At 37.0% G+C, this 21886-nt stretch overlaps 1 protein-coding gene across 9 annotated transcripts in view; it reads left to right on the top strand.

The window, feature by feature from the left end:
- LOC131676612 (neurexin-3) overlaps positions 1–21886 on the top strand; it is a 252382-nt gene that overhangs the window by 10240 nt on the left and 220256 nt on the right. The window lies entirely within an intron of this gene.

Genomic DNA, 21886 nt, shown 5'->3' with positions numbered 1-21886 from the left:
GTGGGATTGTTTTTTTTGCTCAGTTTTAATAGCGTGGGGTTGCGAGCGACTGTCATTCCATAGCTTGCTGCGACACATATTTATTTGTTGCACGATGAACGTGGGCTGTGGGATTTGGGAGAGCAAAAAAGTCGTGTTTTATGACGGAAGCGTGCAGACTATTTGATGACCGAAAACATTCGGACGAAGATTAGCAAATTGTGTTGGATAAGTAGGAAGTTTTTGTTTTTTTACTTCTTGCGTCATTCAGTTCGAGGAAATAATAAAGCCACTGCGTGACATTTTCCTTGCTTCGAAATTTGCCAAACTTTTCATTTTGTGGGACTTTTTGATGGATTTATTTGTTACTCTCAGTTGCTCGAATCTAGATTTTTGAGGCAAAGTTATCAAGGTTGAATTCCTTAGACCTAGTAATTGGGGGCTAGATTTTAGGATTAGGTTCTTTGTCCCAAGTGGCTTGAGTCATATCATCGGGTTTATGTTCCTTGGACCATACACAAAAATCACAAAAAACACTATTTTCTAGCTCTCTGAAATTCTCCATTATTTTTTTGTTTTCAGTATTACAGATTTCCTAGATTTGCTAGATCTTTAATGCTTTGGAGATTATCAATTGCTCATATCTTTTGTTTTCATTTTTGTTGAAAAATTTCTAATTTTTCGGCGGTTTTTTCAAAATTTCCAAATTTTCTCTGAATGTAGATTGTTTGAATGTCTTACATTTTCTCGAATTTCTTGATTTTCTTGACGTATAAAATACTACTTTAAAAAAATTAAAATGGTGTAGAATAATAGAGGGCGCAACTGACTTCCTGGTGGGACTGCGAATAATGATAATTTTCTTTTCTTCTCAGAAGAGAAAAATTTAGGTAAAAGCTATTTATCTCCGCCAAGGGGAAATTTTTTTAAATTTGCGCACAAAACCTGCGTGACATCATGCAGCACTAGGTGTTTGCTCAGAAACACAAAGTGTTTCGGATTTGGAGTTAGTGTCCATCCTGCGCTAGCTTAGTCCTGTAACCAAGTTAGTGTCGAATTCTGATGTAAGGAACTCGAAGCGCATTTCCATAGATAATTTCTTTCCATAATAATTTCCAAATTTTCTAGTTTTTGGACTTTTCAAATCTCGCGGATTTTTAAGATCCTTCAGGTAGTAAATTTCTTTTTTGACGTTTTATATTTTCAATATTTTCTTAATTTTCTATCTATTTTTTAATCTTTCGATTCATTTTTTTAATTTCCTGAAACTTTGAATATTTAATATTTATAGATATTTTCTATCTTCGGGTTTCACTAGATATTGAAAATTGTCGGTTTGTCTAAACTATTATTTTCCAAGTTTTTCAAATTTTTCGTTCCTCCATGTCTTTTGGTTTTTGTCTTTTGGCTCAAATAATAAAGAGTTCAAGTGGCTTCCTGGTGGGATGGCAAATCGTGACGATTTATTTCCAGAATGGTTTTTAGATTTTCCAGACTGTCAGCATTCGCCATTTCGGTAAAGGTTTTCTTTGCTTTTTAGTACTCCTAGATTTCTTGGATTTTATAAATTTCGTGTGCTTACAAAATTTTAAAATATTCTGTTTTTTATAAATATTCCGTATTTTTAGTCTTCTCATGTTTTTTTTATTTATAGGATCTTAAGATTTTCTAGAATTTCTCGACTTGCTAGATTTTCTAAAAACATTAATACTTGTAATTATTAATATTTCTATTTTTTAGATATATTTTTATATAATTCAAATATTTCAGATTTTCTTGATCGCATCCTCAAGATTTCATAAATTTTGTGAAATTTCCATGTTCCATACGGGAACTGGTTTTGAAGAAACCAGCGGAAGGAGGGAAGTTGAATTCCGATTGCAGGTGGGTCTATTGAACTGGTTCTAATGGTAAGTTTTACATTTTAGGAGCAACCGGACAGCGACAAGGACCATATTTCCATCCAGAATGACGCCATAAGTTACCATAAAATTTCCCCCGTAAATTTCCCAAATAACAAATATTCTACACCAAAATGAATAACTAAACATTAAATAAATAAATAACATGAAATAACTGAACAAATAAATATTTCACTAATAAATAATTATAAATAAATAAATTGCATGCATATAAATAACAAAATATAAACATGAAAATATTAACATCGAACAAAAACATTAAATAATTCCATTTTAACAAAATATAGACCTAATTAGCAGGTAAATTTCAATATATGTTAGCGTTAGGTACTAACATAGAGTATAAGACTCGATGTAGTTGTAAAAACACTAACATCATTTAATCCGAACGGGAATTATTTACAGAAATACGGGGGAGGGTGGGTGATTGTGATTAGCACAACACCCTATTCGTCTTAGTCTCGGCCCCGGGGAAGATATCGACTCCTCTCTCGACAGGCAGGCCAACCTGTTCGAATACTTTCCCTCTTGAATTTCCTTAAGAAAATACGTAACTTTCCCTCTTCCTAGTTGATACTGCCAGCTCGATTCACTCGGGTTTGCTCGTCATCGACCTTACACTGGAAAGTCCTCCGAGTCTTGCACGGTCATCATCCAAGCATCCCCAGTCTTGGACTCGCGATGTGTTTCCCATTACAGGTACTCCTCTTCAACGCCACTTTGGCTCGGAGTTTCTAGTTTGGTAGATCATCGTTCAGGCTTGCGCCGTGAACTCTCTCTGACTTCTGGTCGAGGGGATAGCTATACGTGCAGTAGTAACTAGTGAGGGGGAACGAAGCTTATTTCCCGAAATTAAATTAACTGTTTCCAACCAGATTTGTAAGGCCTCTTGAGCTTTCGCAAGGATCCCCCAGTAAATTAAAGTTGTTGTGGGGGCTGCAGCTGTGCTAAGAACAGTGCAGAGCCTTACAAACGATGGAACAGTATTTTCCGCAACCAGAGCTTTCGCATCATGGTGCAATTGTCTCTACTCAACAAATGAGAGATACATAGCTCGAATTTTTTTTAATTCTTTTAAGTGGGATAGAGGGAGGAATTGGGTGGGTTGAGTTTTCTGCGGTATTTGAAGTTAAGTATCTTAGGCCGCTTCCCACTCAAATCCTCAATGTCGTAGCATTGCACTCCCGTAACCCACTTTACAATAGGCAGCACAGATTTAAGTGCTAACATAACAACAAAAAGTTTTCCTTTGCCCGATTGCTCCGAATTGTTCACTGGGGCCCCTTCTTTGGTAGAGAGGTTAGCTTTTAAGCGAAGCAGATTGCTCCGGTTAACCGTTGGATTTTTCGAGATTCTCTTTGAATTATTCACTTTGAGCAATGAATTTCGAAGACGACCAAATTCACGACCGTCGGAAGCGAGAACCCTTCGTCGTTGGGTTGGACACGACCCGATCATGACTATCGGCGGAACTCTGTCCTGTTTCCCGAAATCTCGCTCGATCTTCGTCGTCTCTATCAATGTATTTCGCGGCTCAACGATTTTCCCAGTCGACCGTACAGACGCCCGTTTGACAGATTCCCTTCCGCTTCCCAACGAATTTTTGTCGGCAATTCTCCCAAACCCATTCTCTTCTACGCTGTTACTTTCCACCGGACTGGCTTGCACTATTACACCGTCCCATGTTTCCTCACTGTTCAGACTATCATTGAGCCCAGAGTCTAGCAAGGGGACAGTTTCGCCGTCTAAAATCTGATCGATACGGATTTCCCGTCCCTCATGTTCCGTATAATCACTATCAGTCCGAACAGTCTCACATTGCTTCCAATAGGAACTATGTTCAACAATACTACCTTTCCTACTTTGCTCTGTATCCAATCGAATCGGCTCCGTGTTCAAGAACTTGCAAGACTCACGGTATTCGTCGTACTCATTCAAAGGGTAATCTAATTCGTCGGTCTCAAAATACGAAGAACCCGAATATCCTACCTCATTATCTAACTCGCTCGAGCTCTCGTAAAATGATCGAGAGGAACAATCTCGTATCTGAAGGTTAACTGGTTCGCGTGTGCCGTAGCAATATTCACCATCGACTTCTGAACTGGAACAATAGCCATACTGCAAATTGTTATGTCCACAATCGTCTGGGCATTGAAAACGCCGCTTTACTCTACTGCTTATCCCTTGCCCGTCCCTGTCATTCCGACCAAATACTTCAGAAAAGTGGTTTATATGTTGTCTATCTCTCGCAATCTCGAACGATCGTCTATCCCTACTACGATCTGCAAACCGACGATTGGACAACCCATCCCTAACGAAAGTTTGATCCCAACTACTGTGTTTCGATTTGGTCAATGCACTTTCTTCATAGAAGGGCTCATCGAATGGAGTACCGTCTGTGCCATACTCGTAAGAGATGTTCGATTTCTGCTGATTGGCTTCATTCACTGCAACTGCTGCGATCTCTTTCTCTAGCTGAGATATTCGGTCTAACAATGCCTGCTCCGGACTAAGTTGGAGAGGAAACTCTTCTGCGGACCGACTAAGCGATCTGGAAAACAAAGGTTCTGACTGCGAATCGTTCGTACCTTCCCATTCTTCGAACTTTGGCCTGTCGAAAACTGCGTAAGCGTTGTGTAACGGCCCTTTGCGGTTTTCTCGAAACACGTCCCTACTCTGCCCAACTGGACCCCGTTTCCCATTAGACCTGTCTAATATTGAGCGAATGAAGTTAGTCAGCTCATTTCGCATCCTTACCGACGCATCGTCGGGTGTTTTGCTTCTAGCTACTCTCATCGAGTAATGCTTGAGGCGAGAAACAACCCTTTCATCATGACATCGATCCAACTTCCTCCCGAAAAAGTCCACTTTCACCCTAGTATAGTCGTATTCTTCGTAAATTGTATTTGGGGAAGAATATTCGCGTTTCTTTCTGGCATCGTTTCGAAAAAGTTTCCCTAAAAACTGACATTTGGCCTCCAGACCCCATTTAGTCTCCGCTATCCTACCTCGAATTACCAACTCGTAATCCACCTCATCGTTTGTCAGGTGGTACGCGTTAGGAAAATTGTTCGCCATAATGAACGTTCGATCTTCCCATGAAAATAAAATACAAATATCCGAAACACTAAACACAAACTACAACTAAAACATTCACAACACTCAAGTATCCGAACTGTACCATAAATTTAAAAATAGCGGTAGGAAAAACCCATGAAGAATAAACTTTCATATATCCAGTAATATAGCCTAGCATTTGAATTCGCAAAAGAAAGAAAAATCTTGAACCGTATCATTTACCTAAACGAAGACCTGCTCCAGAAAAAACTTTAACTTCCAGAAATTTCCCAATAACGTGGCCCCACGTTGGGCGCCAAAATGTAGCGCGCACGACGTTGCTACGGATTCAATCTGCCCAATCGTCCACCTTTCCGAACAAATGGCTTAAGCGCCACCTCTTTCGAGGACCACTTGTCGTGCTTTAGGGTTGCCCGACCAGAAACCCAGCCTCAGGGCGGGTCGATATAGTGAAGGTTTAGAGGAACGACCTAGCAGACGCAACTGAATCGAGAGGTACTCAGTTTCATGCATCAAATTACCCGAATAAACCCAGAGAAGTTCGCCTTCCTATCCCAAAATACCTAAGAACACCACTCGTATTGTCTCATCACTGGAAGAATGCCTCAAAACCCAAATAACTAAACTGAAAAGAGACTCGAGTGGTGGGGCTAAGATTCCCAAGTAGCCCACTTGGAGTAAAGATCACAAAAAACTACAAAACTAACACGACGCGAAACATGAGATACCTCTTCAAATCAGTAAACTCTATGGGAACATGACTACCACAACAGTTTTAACCTCAACATGATTTACCGAAACAACAATTAACATAATTAGGTATATTTTAATTCTCTAGCATTTTCATAAACTTAACCTAGGATTTTTCTACGGTGTTGCCTATATTCTTTCTGTTCCCTACTGTGTGCGGATGAGCGATCGCTATTTCCTATCGGGCTAACGTGCCATAATGTTGCCGAACTTTAGTTTGCCGGGTGCGTGTATCGGCTAAACTTTCACCATGCGCATGGATTTTGTGGTAGGTGTACTTACAGTCTTTTTCGTTGTTTGCCCACTCACATTCGCACTACTGCGATGACTGTCCTGATGCGGCGATGCGGTGGCGGCGATTAATCTACACCGGCGGTGATGAATCTGCGCAGGCGGCGATTAAGGATGTACCGGACGATTACAGATGTTCCTCTGCGTACAGGATGGATAACTGCTGGCAGTGTCGGAACGCCGGACAAGCTGCCAGCAACAAAATACGTACACACCGGATGGTCGCGACGTTAAACTTTGCTGTGCAAACGTTTGATGAATCGTCGCACTTCTGGCTTTTCGGTTGCAGCGCCAGAATATCCCAAACTAGCGCGTGGGTCTAGAGCGCGTCGGTGGGCGAAGGGCGGTGTGGCGGGCCGATGAATAGTGCCAATCTAAACGGTAGAATAAAAGCCGTCGCACGGCTACCGATACCGTGAACGCATTGTCTCTCTTTTTATAAGCACAATTGTAATTTACCTTTTTTTTGTACTTTCAGCAAACGCACACGAATTATCCGCACTTCCTACTTCTAGACTTTAACGCAAAAAAATTACTAAATTTTAAAGACATCTCATATTTTAACTGGACAAACCTTTCGACACACCGCGGGACAAAATCAAAAAACACGCACTCTAGCCTCTTTCACGGTCTAGATTGAAATGGATGAGAAGCTATTCCTAAACCCTCAGATAAACGATTTTTGGTTATAGATACCCGGAAGTACGTAATTTTACCGAAGTAAAACTCGTATTTCGAAAACGAACTTCTTGGACAATTGATTCTAAATCGCTATCTCATTCCCTCTCGAAACATTTGCATCATACCATTACGCGCCAATACCCTCACTTGCGTTCAAATAGTTTTTTTCTGATCGGGCGGTTGATAAGACAACGACAAAGAGGTCCGTTCGGCGACCGACACTTGCTCTAGTTTGTGCAATCGTGAGACAGATTGGGAAAGAGAAAAAACGTGCGTGCGCGAGCGGATAGTACGTTTTAGCCGCCTAGTGTTCATTATTCCTCCTACGGAATGGAAGAAGTAAACACATATTTGCAACAGGGAACTTGGGTTACTGAATTTGGAAGTTATTTTGACTTCTGATACACGTGATCGCTACAATGTTTTTACCTTGGGGGAACCCGGGGCTATTTGGACCTACCTAACCAAATCGCCTTTTTAGTTAGGTAAATGTGAAAGAATGTCAAAGGTCCTAATTGTAAGGGCGAATGACCAAATGGTTAAAGCCCCAATAAACAAACAAACAAATAATCCTAATTGTTAGTTTGAAACCTCAGTTACATTTAGGAGCCATAAAAATTTATTTGTATCACTTCATGGCAGCGCTAGGGAACGATTTGCAAAACTCTACGTTTTTTCATCCATTAACAATATAGGGATAATTCGGATCATTCTACGGAGCAATTGAGTTTTTATATATTTTTTTAATTATTTTTACCAATGAAATATTTATTGGATGGCATTACTTTAAAAAACTTAATCGGGTTAGTCACAGCTGTCGATTGGCATATCATGCATTTTCTTTGCTGTAGTGTGTACAATCGTGTGCGTAGCCGCAAGCCCCTAAACGGTGGCTGATGGAGTAGGGGGTCCGAATGGGAAAATATACTTTTGCTTATAAAATATTTAAAATAATCCATAAAATTGTGTAAAATGATCCATAAAAATGTTGTCCATGTTTCACAAAACAAAACTGAAAAAGTGTGTCAATGATCCATAAAAAAGGGCGATTTGATCCATTGATTATGTAAAATTGAACCATAAAATGGTCGCAAAAGAGCTCTAAAATAGTAATACAAGAACAATTGAAATCAACCAATGCCCCATAAAAATATTGGAAATGTTCCATAAAATGTTTCATTTTGCGACATAAATTAACTGAACTAATTGATACATAGAATATCAACAATGTACTTTAAAACACATCGATATGTTCCATAATATCGACAAAAATGTTCTACGGTATTACAAAAATGGAGCAATAAAATGTTTGAAAATGTTCCATAAATTTGATGAAAATGTCTGCTCGTTTCGCTCAAAAGTGGTGAGCGTCTTGAAAATATGTGTTTTCACCCTAACAAAAATCATTCCATGAAAGAGGAGCCTCAAGCTTTACAAAACACTTACCTGTTATTTTCTCACTTTTATTTGTTACTTGAATCACGGTTTTGCCATAATAATGATTTTTGTTTTGAGAATGGTAAACAAATCCCCTTTCTAAAAAAAACTGCGGATTGCGTTTCATCTATCAAAATTATTGTTTCAGTATGGAGCTTCCACGAATACGAACGATACGATTTTCAGGGAAATCGGGCCGTCGGAATTACCCCCACGGTCTTAATAACCCTGGGTTCCCCATCAAAATTTCACCCTCAAAAGTGTTGCCATATGAGCAAAATATTTGTGGGCTCAAGTGACTTCCTGGTGAGTTAGCGAATTGTAAGGATTTCTTTCCAATATGCGGAAGATTTTCTAGCTAGGCCAAAATTTTAAAAGTGCATGCACTTCTAAAATTTTTTTTGGAGTTAATATTTTTTAGAAATTTCTAACTTTATTGGATTTTCGTAATATTCTGGATTTCTTAACCAAATATTTTATCCGGATTCTCCAGATTTCAGAATTTCACATAGTAAAAAGCCTTGAAAAGCTTTGAAAACTGGGGAGAAAATTAGAGGATTTAGGTGACTTCCTGGTAGTTCTCTCGTAATAATTTTTTTCGAAAATGTTGATATTCCTATTTTTTTCTTTAATATTCCAAATGTTCAAAATATTAATGTATATTAGTTTTTTATGCTATTACTCCCATTGTACCTGTCTGTCTGGAATTTCTTGATCGCATAGATTCTTGGATTACAGGTTTTTTTTCTAAGTATCTGATGTATTCTAGATTTGGCATTTTTTTTTAAATTTTCTTATTTTTGCTTTATTTTCCGATTACCAATATTTTCTAGAATACATATTTTTAAGATTTCATAAATTTTCTGGAATTTTCATATAGTTTTCATACTAAATTTTACCTTCAAATGCATTGAAATGTGTAGAGGACTCAAGTGGCTTCCTGGTGAGATGGCGAATCGTAACGATTTCTTTCCGAAATCGTACAGATTTTCTAGATTAGCCATTTTTTACATTTTCTTGACTTCATAATTCTATTTTTTTCATGATTTTTATAGACTGATAAAATCGGGCCAAAAAGTTGAAAAAATAGGGAACTGCTAACATCGTGTCTTGACTTCTCGTCACAGGAACAGATTCCTTGCCAAATCATAGTTTTTTACTTAACAAATGCATCAGCAAAAGCAAACTTGAAAAGCTTTATCCATGGAGTTTTGTCAGCACATGGCCGTACAGCTTGCGGGCCCGTATGTCGCCACTATTTGTTTATTTCGGCTTTGGTTGGATTATGATCTTGCTTGGTAAAATTCGAATATTTTCTCGTAGATTCGTTGCACAGTACGTCATTCAATATTTTCTTAATTTGGGATGCTGGGATCAATCTCGATTTTTTGACTGACCATCAACCGCTGTCGATATACGGTTCCACTTGATTTCGGAGAAACCGTCACAGCAGTAACCGCAATTTTTTCCTCAAATCTTTGCCATCGTCGTCCGGAATATTCCAGTAGACTTTTTCGCCTTAAACCTAAAGGGCTTCTTCCCTGATGGAGTGTCAGAGCGCCGTTTTAAGATTCTTTTTATCACGTCCGAGTCGATTTTCTCACGACTACTTCAAAACTACTGAAGTGACGGGGCATTCTGTTTGTTTCTTTAGTTAGTCGAGCTATGATTGAAAAGTTAGAATCCCTACGTCGTCCACTAAATTGCACGCATATAAGATTCCCTCAAAATTTGAAAGTAATCGATGGTGATCTGTTAATCGCTAGATTTGAGAAATAGTGTTTTAAGAAAGATGAAGCTTTTAAGGATTTCAATAGCATTCTACGGTCGGTTCGAGGTACCTTCGTTAACTGTCGTAAATTACCGGTTCGAAAGGATGTCTGTCTACAAGATTGGAGAGTTTGAGAAAAAATAGACTTTTTAAAAGTGGCATACTTGCCTTAGTTCTTAATCTGATCAGAAAAATTAGGAGGTTTTATGCCTGCCGAAGAACGAGTTAATGCTCTTCCCTGCTCCTAATGACGTTCGAATCAACGCTCGATTACAATTAGAACAATTCAAAAAATCCACACCCTTGTTTCCAACGATAGACAGTGAAAAAAATTGGAAATAATGCTTATGCTAGAACCAACTTACACCACCTGCTACGTCGCTATCAGCATGCGATAGCAATATTGTTGAAGTGATTGAAGATGATAATACGCACCTCGGTAATCCACTCCACTGCCTGCTTCTAACATAGACAGTAAATGGTGGAAGACTTTCCGTCCGTCGATTCAATTGAGTACCCTGTTGAGCTGACAATCGATCAATCAAGCTCAAACTTGACGGTTGATTAGAGATTAAGTTGAACCAACATTCCTACCCGATTCAGAAGTGGTCCATTAGAAGTTCCTTGGATGCGCTCTTTGATGGGAAATATACAAGAAATATCCGCTGAATTTGACGAAATATTATATTCCTATTCAGATTTTTAAATCTGTTCAGACCGTACTGCATACATTTTTTGAAATTTTGTAAAATGAAATTCAAATAAATTCGTTGGTAGTAAGTCGAAGATTTGCCGTTTCAACTTCGTCTCGTCAAAATCATGGCCAACCTAGATATTGACTTGCAAATTCTGTGCTTGCGGGACTTCACTCACGGCTTAACTTGCTCCTTAGGAATATTTAATATCCCTCTTCTTTTTCATGGCAGATGTTTACTTGGTTTCTATATTCGAAATATTTACGATACTTATACCCTATTTTTATCCTAAAATTTTGCAACCTACATTTGTCCGAATCCCAGTTTACTCTGCAATTCTGTCGCAAAAGGGTCCCTCAATCCCGCTAACGAACCGTGCAGACAGGCAGGCTATATTTACATTCCAATTCATCATTCACTTCACAGCATCAACATTCCGGCCCCCTTCCATCGACGTTGTGTACCATCTGGTTCTACTTTTACACGCACAACACATAACGGCGCGGCCCACACGGCCGGCTTCGCTACGGAGTTAATTTAAATCGTGTGATTCTTCACTCGAGACTTTCGCACGGTTGGCTTGTTGTTCTTCAAAGAAACCCCGAGGCTGGCCGTGCTTCGTTCCGTCGCACAATTCACGTTGGGTGTTTGTATGTATGTAGGTGTGTGTATGTGTGTTTTACTGTCGGTTCGCGCCTTTCCTAAAGGATTAGCCGACGGACGTGCTTCGGCAAGATAGAGGAGGAAAAGAAAGAAAGAAAAACGCGTGGAAATTAAAAGCTTGCTCATGTAAAATGCAAATTGTTAGCTGACGCTGTTTCTTTCGACGGCGTTGGTTTGCGGGTTTTTTTCTGTCGGTAGAAACGCAGTAATTCGGAGCATAGATAGCCAATTTTAACTCTTCTTTTGTTATGGGTATTACTTCTATAGACTGGCGGAAGTTAAACGGAAGCTGCTTCGAAGATTTACATTTAAAAATCTATTATTTAACAAAACATGGAGCCGCTAGATTCAGCGGAGGTAAAAGAAGAGATCGTTTTCCTAGGAGGAGAATCGGTGTCTAAAGTGGTTGGGGGTCAATTAATTCACTTGTTCCAGAGTTACAGTCTGTTATTTTTTCTCGCTGATCGAAGTTGGTTAGAGGTATTTTTTCGCTTTGTTGGTAGATACTCTAGAATAGTTTTTCATTGAAAGGTGTTCCTTTTTTTCAGGTCTTATTTTCAAAATATTAAGAATATTCGTAGCCTGGGAATGTTTTATTTGGTCGAAGTTATGTAATCTAAATACATTGAGAATGTCTAGAAGATCTTGAAAATTTAGGAGATCCAAAATATCTAAAAATGATGAATAATCCAGATAATCTGGAAAATTTTGAAAATCTAGTAAAAATTATGAATTGATAAAATCTAGAATTTATAAATTATCTAAAAAATTAAAACAAAAAATGTATAGGAATGGCCATGGAAGTCACAGGCACGTGAGGACACGTGACAAACATGTTAACATACGAACGCTTAAGCCCTTCGCGATTAACAACGCACACCTACGCCCGCGATCACGAAAACTTGATAACACCCCGGTAATAAGATGACCGTTTTAGCACTTACGAAGTTTGAAACGCGAACCTACAAACGTCCGTTGCTATCACGTCCGGAAACCATTACCCTCTGTCCTAATAACTTAGGTCCATACATTCAGTAGGACCAATAAAAATATAAAGCTCATATCCACTAGACAACACGTTCCATTCCACCGTTAGATTCACGGTCCACGCGCGATCATTCAAGAACGCACGCGAATGTGCGAAAGGCACACGGTTATAAAATAGAATTTATACACGCGAAGTTACATACTCGTTAGCACACGCGACATACAAGCGCACACGCGATCGAACACGTTAACGTACAAATGCTCGAGTCCTTCGCGATGATACACGCGATCGCAAAGTCCCTACGCCCGCACATACCTGAACCGTACAATGAATATCACATTCAGAATCACGGTCCGTTACAATTAGCCTAAAGCTAATTGTAGCGGTATAGTATGTGATAGACGGTAATAGTATGTGATTCTGACGAGGGGAACCCTTTCGAGAACCTAGCTGCTCCAGTAGGACAACTCTCGAAAAAAAAAATAAATGAAACGTATGGCAAATAGAGCTTACATGTCTTCAGCAAACTTTACCAAAATTTGCCGTACTACAACTTCGCTGAAGGTCGTTTCTCTCTTGCTAGAGTGATTACCAAGTTAATGTTTTGTTCTTGGTAAAGCGAGAACCACGCTAACTGTTGTTTTAACAAAAGGTGCCCACAAACTACAAAAACTTTTCCAAAGATTTAATAAGGCTAAGTTATTTGGTTTTAGTAAAATCTCAAAACTTCTGCGGAATTTGCATTCTGGATCACTGTGATCTGGTGCTCGTGAAATAGATCACAAAATCATAAAACAAGTCTCCACTTGTATGGTGTAGTTAAAAAATATGCAATTTTGTGCATGATCCTATAGAGGAATTCCACGAAGATCCGTCCGAAAATCATTAACCTCGTGACCGACCATCTTAGATTCTGATGAAACTTTGTACGTTTCACCGTCATGGAAGACTAAATATTTTCCACAGGTAATAAGATTATTTTGACTCAAGAGCAACTTTTCAAAAGGGCGTAAACGTTTCTACATGTATGAATTTTAAAATGTTTTTGTTCGATTACTATATTTTATACAGCAAAACTATCTGAGAACAAGTTACAGGGAATTAATACTTCTGTCTGAAAAAATATACACTGAAAAAAATGTTGTCATTTTTCAAAAAAACAAAAATTTATGATAAAAATTTAAATTGCGAAAAAACCCATTTTTTTAATTTTTTATATTTTGTTACCAAAAACCTAAAGATAAAAGAAACATTTCGAATGTGATTGCATGATGGAGAAAAAATCGGTAAAATTTTTTTTCTTGCAATAACTTCGTAAATGTTTTTAAATTTCATACTAATTGACATATAAAATTGTAATTTTATTACAGAATATAATTCTAAGCACCATATAAAATCAAAATGCATTTAGTAAAAATCTTTCAAAATGCGATAGTTTTCGAGATATTTGAAATTTTTCTCCTTCAATACAATTAATTCGTGTTATTATGCTCTTTTTAAAAGTTATTCGCGTTACCCCATCATAAAATGTGAAAAATTTAATGTTTCTCGTTTTAAAGACGTAAAAGCAACTTTTTTAGTGTATTTGGATCATGGAGAAGCATTCAATAAAAAAGTTTTCCTAACAACAACTTTTGACATATTTTTATAATTCTTACTATTTGCAGTCAAAAATACAATTTTCTTTTGTAATATGATTCTAAACGCCATTTTAAATCGAAATGCTCTTAACAAAAAATTTCTAAAATGTCGTAGTTCTCGAGATATTTTAACTTTTGTTTTAACAACACAATTATTTTGTTTTATTACAACTTTTACATAAATTAGTCGCGTTTCTCCATCAACAATAATAGGTTTTTCAAAAGGTTCGTAAACTTTCCTGCAACTTTCTCTTTGACATCTAGGCGATATTGTGAAACATTTGAAAGTTACATGAAAACAACCAAAATATGATTCAACTATATAGTTTAATCATCAGACACTATGGTTGAAATATACAGGGTGTTTGGTTCATGGTTAAGAATCTCTCGGGGGGTGATATACTGCCATATTTGGAGAAAAAAATTGTTCTACACATACCATCAAATCTCAACCGTTACAGAGTTATTGAACTTTTTGTGTAAAAAACTTATTTGTCTTAAAATACCTCTAACTTTAAAAGTATACTTTGTATTTTAAATGTTTCAGTTTCATTCGAAAGGTGAGAAAATTTTCTATTGAATGGTGTTCTCATATCTTTTAAGTAATTAGTTTTAATTACCTTTTAACTGTAAAGTAGTTAAAAGTTAGTGTTTTTGAAGAGGTTTTTGCTAATTTTCTCGAAATAATGAAGTATGATTATAGCAATATCCAGTATCCAAAAGTTGAGTTTTAGGACGATTCATAATTTGTTCTTGGACGTCATATTTCTATCTCTTCTCATTTCTTAGTAATTCCATTACTATACTTTTCCCGTAACCGACTTGCAAGTGCTTAAAAGACTCTAATCTAAAAAATATGCTTTATATCATTATTTACAAGATTTCATTGGAAAGCTGAGAAAATTTCCTATCAATGTATGTACAAATGTCTTTTAGTTAAGTGTACTAAAGATTTTTTACTAACGAAATAACTCAAAATTTGTGTTTTTTTGGAGAGTTTTTTAATTATTCTAATTATTAATCAACAAAATTTATCGTTACTATTGTTCATTTGATGCCCCTTAATGTTCTCTATAACTTTTAATTTGACACTTTATCTACATCTCTTTTCATTTTGCTGCTATTTAATAGTTAACACAGCATGAGCTCGCCACAAATGTAGTGGGTTCGAAATCGTTATTTTTGCATATGAAACGATGTGATAAAAACGATTTTGCGTCGAAACCAAAAGAGATAATTGAATGGAGTCAAAGAAAGAACTGTAGAGCTTGCTAAGATGCATTATTTCCATGATAATAATGGTGATGTTTATAATTTACTATTTTAAGAAAATTAACGAAAATGCTAATAATAGCACTAACTTTAAACTAATTTACTTTTAAAAGAATACTAAATTCACTTAACTGAAAGGTATTAATACATTTTTCACTGTAAAATTTTCCTGGCTTTCGAATAAAAAGAAAAAAAGTACAATAAGTGCCGTAATTTTTCATTTAGAGCTGGTACTAGTGAAAATAACATAAAAATATCCAAGTTGAAGAACATAAAATCATGAAAATAAGAAAAGGTAAGTGTATCATGTCAAAGAACAAATTAAGCAGCTCATCAAGACTAACAATCTGAATTATTAAAATGATGAGGTTAACTATTATGATTTTCAAGAAATGAACGAAAAATCGTCTGAAATTGTTTAATTTTCAATAAATTACTTTGAAAAGGCTATTTAAACTCATTAGCTGAAACATGTGAGGGCATCACTCAATGCGAAATTTTCTCACCTTTCGAATGGAACTAAAACATTTAAAATATAAAGTATACTTTTAAAGTTAGACGTCTTTTAAGACAAATAAGTTTTTTACACTAAAAGTTCAATAACTCTGTAACGGTTGAGATTTGATGGTATGTGTAGAACAATTTTTTTCTCCAAATGTGGCAGTCTATCACCCCCCGAGAGATTCTTAACCATGAACCAAACACCCTGTATTTTGGTTGCTTTCATGTAAATTTCAAATGGTTTACAATATCGCCTTCATGTCAAATAGAAAGTTGCAGGAAAGTTTACGGGCCTTTTGAAAAACCTTTTATTTTTGATGGAGAAATGCGACTAACTTATGAAAAGGTCGTAATAAAACAAAATAATTGTGTTGTTAAAACAAAAGTTAAAATATCTCGAGAACTGCAACATTTTAGAAAATTTTTGTTAAGAGCATTTCGATTTAGAATGGCGTTTAGAATCATATTACAAAAGAAAATTGTATTTTTGACTGCAAATAGTAAGAATTATAAAAATATGTCAAAAGTTGTTGTTAGGAAATTTTTTTATTGAATGCTTCTCCATGATCCAAATACACTAAAAAAGTTGCTTTTACGTCTTTAAACGAGAAACGTTAAATTTTTGACATTTTATGATGGAGTAACGCGAATAACTTTGAATAAGAGCATAATTACACGAATTAATTGTTTTGAAGGAGAAAAATTTCAAATATCTCGAAATCTATCGCATTTTGAAAGATTTTTACTAAATGCATTTTGATTTTATATGGTGCTTAGAATTATATTTTGTAATAAAATTACAATTTTGTATGTCAATTAGTATGAAATTTAAAAAACCTGTACGAAGTTATTGTTAGAAAAACTTTTTTACCGATTTTTTCTCCATCATGCAATCACATTCAAAATGTTTCTTTTCTCTTTAGGTTTTTGGTAACAAAATATAAAATTTTTTAAAAAATGGGTTTTTTTTTGCCATTTAAATTTTTATCATAAATTTTTGTTTTTTTTTGAAAAATAACACAACATTTTTTTCAGTGTATATTTTTTCGGACAGAAGTATTCATTCCCTGTAACTTGTTCTCAGATAGTTTTGCTGTATAAAATATAGTAATCGAACAAAAAAAATTGAAATTCATACACGTAGAAACGTTTACGCCCTTTTGAAAAATTACTCTTGTATCAAAATATTCCAATTGCCAGAGAATATCATGGAGATTCATACAGCGAACACACCTGCAAAGTTTCGTTCGAATCGACGATGGTCATATTTTGCGGTCGGCCGGTATCTCATGGAATCCCTCTTCATGGTTCCTAGTATATTGGTTACGACTCACCATTCGTGCTCGAGCAGTAGATCACAGATTCTTAAAACATTTTTCATGGATTCGTGAACTGATTCTTGATTCATAGCACATTACACACGATCTATCTTGTGTGATAATTAGAAGATATCCTTAATCATTTCCGCTTTCATGCGCATGATCTTGAAATTTACGCAAAATTTGGAATCATTTTTATTCCGTGAGCTGTTATATAAAAAGACCTTCAGTTGATAACGTGATTTCCGGACAGAAGACGAAAATTTCACTGTGCGCCAAAAATACATTATAGAATCCCAAATCGTGTTAATGAAACAGATCACAAAACAAGATACTGCATATCAGTTACACTTTTATGATCCAGCATTGCCACGTTACTCCGAGTATCTCCGATGGTATTTAAAAAAAAACACATTACGAAAACTCTTGTTATGATAAACATGAGTCAGATGATTTTAGTATCTTAGTTACGATTATTTCTTTCGGATATTTACTATCGAATGTGACACAGAGAGCACGTGTCAAATTCGACAATAAACTCACCATAACTTGCTTATACATTACGAAAATCGTAACTAAGATCCTGAAATCATGAACAGTGTAAAATCGAAATGAACAGCTCATGATTTGAAGAAGGAAAATTGATTTTCCAGACTTGTCAATAAATAATGGTTTTCTGCCTTATGACCCATTCGGTCTAACGGCTTTCGGCCTTACGGCCCGATATCCATTCGAATATAGCGCCTTTTATAATTATCCCGTGAACGCACAGTAGTTTTCAATATTTTAATGATCGCAAAATCTATTATTTATGATTTCAGAAATTTGGTCTCGATTTTCGAAAAACAAAAAATCGTGATCTTTTCATGAATTTAAGAAGTTTTTTCCGTACAGCTTCTATTATTACAAAGATAAGTTATAATTTCAAAAGAAGTTATTTTCTAATCAATTTTGTGAGCAACCTTTTCACCTTAAGTATCCCGATGGGGGCGGCCGGCAATGATGGCTATCATGCTGTTGAGGTTTTAATATGGGTCGGATTGGTATGAATTCCTACTTACCACTTCCTAAGCAACTCTTATTAGATAATCAGCAGTCAAACATGATGAAGTCAGTGTGCAATCCGCCAAAATCATCGTCACAACGCAACGCAACGCAACCTTTTCACGTTAAGTATCCCATAATTCATGGCCTTCTCGGATTCCAAAACAAAACTTATGCCGCATTTTTAAAATAGCCAGCTTTTTGATGGATTGGAACAAATTATTCGTTTTAAGACGTTCTGAAAGTTGTCGCAAAGTTACCTCGGAGTAAAAACAAAACTGTGTAAGATATACGAATCTATATTATGAAAACATCCCAAAGACATATCAAGTCGTTTAATTTGAGCATAAAGTTGAAATCCGTGGTAAATTTACATTCTGTGCTACCGAGACATCATCGGCTTTTAAATTTTCGTAGCTGTTTGTTATTTGTTTTAATTTTTCCTATTTTCTAAAGATTTCCTAAATTCTAGAAAACTGATATTCAAGAAAACTCGAAAAAAATGAATACAATAATTGTGTTTCCGTCGAACCATTGATTTTAATGGCCCGAAGCAAGAATATTTGCTCAACATACATTTTAAGTACCAGAGAAATGTAGTATGTACTTATTAAACCAGCTCAGCAGAATCCCGAGAAGAAAACGCCATTTAAATGGAGAACGTTTAGCGCAGAGCATTGAGTGCAAGGTCTGCCACTTTCAGGTACCAAAACCAAATAAAAAAACAGAATTGAAAGAAGCGAAAAAGCATTCCCAAATTGCACAATGTAAAAGAGCTTTCGGTGCTCCCCCCCCCCCCCCTCCCCTCCCTCCGAATGGTCGTGCTAGAAGAACAAAGTGCCCTTGTTTTCATGAAAAAAGATCACATTGGAGAGTGTAGGGCACGAGGATTTTCATGGGATGGAAAAACAAACGGCAACCTTAATTGAGTTACTTTTAATCTGGAGCACGTTTTGGGAGTTGGGTTGCGGAAATTCCACACAGTCTCCTACGCCACGAGAAAGATACTACACACTAATGGCGCTACGGAACGGTGTCAGTGTTTTGGATGTTCGTCCTTGGGATGCGATTGCAACGTTTGATTTTTTTTTTGTGTTTAACTTTCGACAATGTCGTTTGCTTGGAAAAATGGACTGGGATTTAGTGCAAACTAAAGGAACAATGGAACATCGAAGAAAGAGCGAAAATAGTTGCAGAAAAGGTGATAGATTTTACTACGCCATATGTCAGGAGAAATATGCACCTAACAGTAGTAACCACGAGTGAAGTCCCACAAGCACAAAAGTTCTCATTGCTAATGAGGAACGTTGCCAAATCGTAGCCTGTGCTTGCGTGGCTTTACTTGTTCCCATATTATGATTTAGCGTCTTTCTGGCCGTCAAGTCGGTTTACCATGATACTGATGAGATGTAGTCGAAACGTGAATTCTTCGATTAACGATGCTGTATAATTAGCTGTCATCACATTTTCACTTATTTCCGTAATTATTTACGACTTGAAGCAAAGTTCGCAGATACCTTACCCTTGAAAAACAATAAAGTTTTCTGTGGCGCCATGAGATCAGAATTCGCCCACTCATTAAAATCCGTCTGGTTTTTATATCTGTCTTAGGAGAACCACACAGACTACACAGGCAAGAAAGACAGACCGCCTGAAAACCTAATCGGGGTGGGTTTCGTTACACCTACGCACAGCTTCCGGCTGATTACAACGAGGGAATGAAATTCCCACGTCCATGTCGAGAAACTGATAAAATTGCACGACGAAAGTGTGTAGGTTGCAAAGCAGGCAACATCTTTGCAACCATAATCGACTCGAAATGATTTCGTTTGAGAGGAAATTCCGGTTGTGTGTGAGGTAAGATGGCAAATTCGTACCCGTTTCAGTGGACTTTTTATCTTCGTAGGTAGACTGAATCTTAGCTATTATTTCCGAATTGTTTTCGGCCCTATTTTGCAGACATCGTAGTCTGCTGTAGGTTTGGGGTGACTTGTTTTGTGGGGAAGCTTGCAAAACAAAGCATCTTTGTCGAAGGAACGATGAAAAAATACCGCTACACTTCGAAGTTATCGGCTCGGAACGGTTTACCGTTGATAAATCTGGAACGGATTGCACCAGTGGCCACTTTGCGATTTCGCTCGAGTGCTGTCTTCATGGGTGTCAAACTTCGTGAAATTTCACACTGATTCCAATTATAATGAAAATAATCCCCGTACCCTAACTCTGGATTATTCAGTTCAAGTTGCAACTAATTTAACTAATTTTCAGTGTAGCCTAAATTACGACTGACGTCAGAGTTTAAACGATTTCCAAACTTGCCCGGTCTCTTTCTTCGTTTTGAGTCGGACCCACCCACTACCGAAACGGAACTGGTCGCGGCACCGGCAAACACCGGTTTTCACCTTCAGGCTCGAACTAAGTAGAACCATTTTTCGGCGGTAAAGTTAGTAGTCGCCTGTGTGGGAACACGAAATTCCTTCACATCCTTCGCGCATCCTTATTTATGCGAAGCACGTGCAGGTGGTTTTCCGATACGCGAAATCGGTTTTAATCGTGCGGTTTTGTTGGTTTACCTTTTTCGCATCTGTAGTCGGAGTTTTGGAAAATACAAACAGGAGATTTCAATTTACTGCGCTGCTGAGGACGGGGGGATTGCTGATCGGGGGGACGTCGATGAGAGTCGTGGACGGTGAGGTTAAAGGAAGGGGTCTGACAACGTAGTTAGCTTGATGATGTTTTTTTCAACTGCTGTTTAGGGAGCGATAAATTGATGGGACGCTTTTTTCTAGGTTGAATATTTATTCGACGATTTGTGGTCAGAATAGAAATCGACGGATCTAAAGCAAAGCTGTTTTGTTTGAGGACTTTGCACATGGACTGGAAAACCTAAATTTGAATTCTTTAGAACGGGTGTTTAGTCATTTCTGATATCAACATGAAAAATATATCGAGTTGAAAAGCGTTGATATATGTTTGATATTCAGTTCCAACTTTTTGACATATACATCCAGTTACAACATTTTAGTCACCCTCCGTGATTGACTGTATTTGTCTGTTCGCTGTATTGTCGCGTCGTTTTCAAACCTGCATAGACAATAATTAAGAAAGAAAAATATAGAAAGCGACTAAAATGCAGCTGCTGGTTGCAACATTAAGTTCATTATGATTGATCGACTAATATGTCAGCTAGCAGTAATTGACATCCGATGGAAAGAAATATACGAGAGTATTTAATTCGTGAATAAATGAATACCGATCTCAGTAAAACCGCTATTTTACCACTTGTTTCCTTATACACGTTTTTACTTGCTTATTGTCCGCTGGTTAAAAATATCATGGTTTCCGGAACAATGTTTAAGCGCGGAGAGCTGTTTACGAGGCGGGGAAATATTTTTTCCTCACCTACAGCATCTTTACAGTCGTTCACTTCTATCTTGTATACTTATTTGTCATAACCGTGGCTGCTGCCTTCATGTTCGCGAACATTTGACTTCTTTCTTGTTCGTTGTCCTAACGGAACATGGGCGTGCACTTCTTCAATGATGGTGCTGGCTGTTGATTTAGAGGTACTTGACGCAACTTTAGCTGTCAATATTACCTGAACAGCAAATTTGGTAATTGTTTGTGGTTCAGGTGGACTCTGGATGTGTAAGAAATTCTCTGTATACTATCGCAATATGTTTTGCACTGCAGGGTCAGAAAGGATGAAATGGGTCGGTTCAGCGGAATTCTCTCCTCGAAAACACAATTCGGAATACAGGAAAGTAGTTCTTAGATGTATCCTTTGTAATAAATTCCATATGTTCCAAATGTATCTTCTTTGATCTCAGACATCGATATTTGGTGTCTACTCGT

The sequence above is a fragment of the Topomyia yanbarensis genome, chromosome 1 (genome assembly GCF_030247195.1).
Source record: "Topomyia yanbarensis strain Yona2022 chromosome 1, ASM3024719v1, whole genome shotgun sequence".
Taxonomy (NCBI): domain Eukaryota; kingdom Metazoa; phylum Arthropoda; class Insecta; order Diptera; family Culicidae; genus Topomyia; species Topomyia yanbarensis.
The sequence above is the reverse complement of the archived record's forward strand: the minus strand, read 5'-3'. Positions and strand labels throughout refer to the sequence as shown.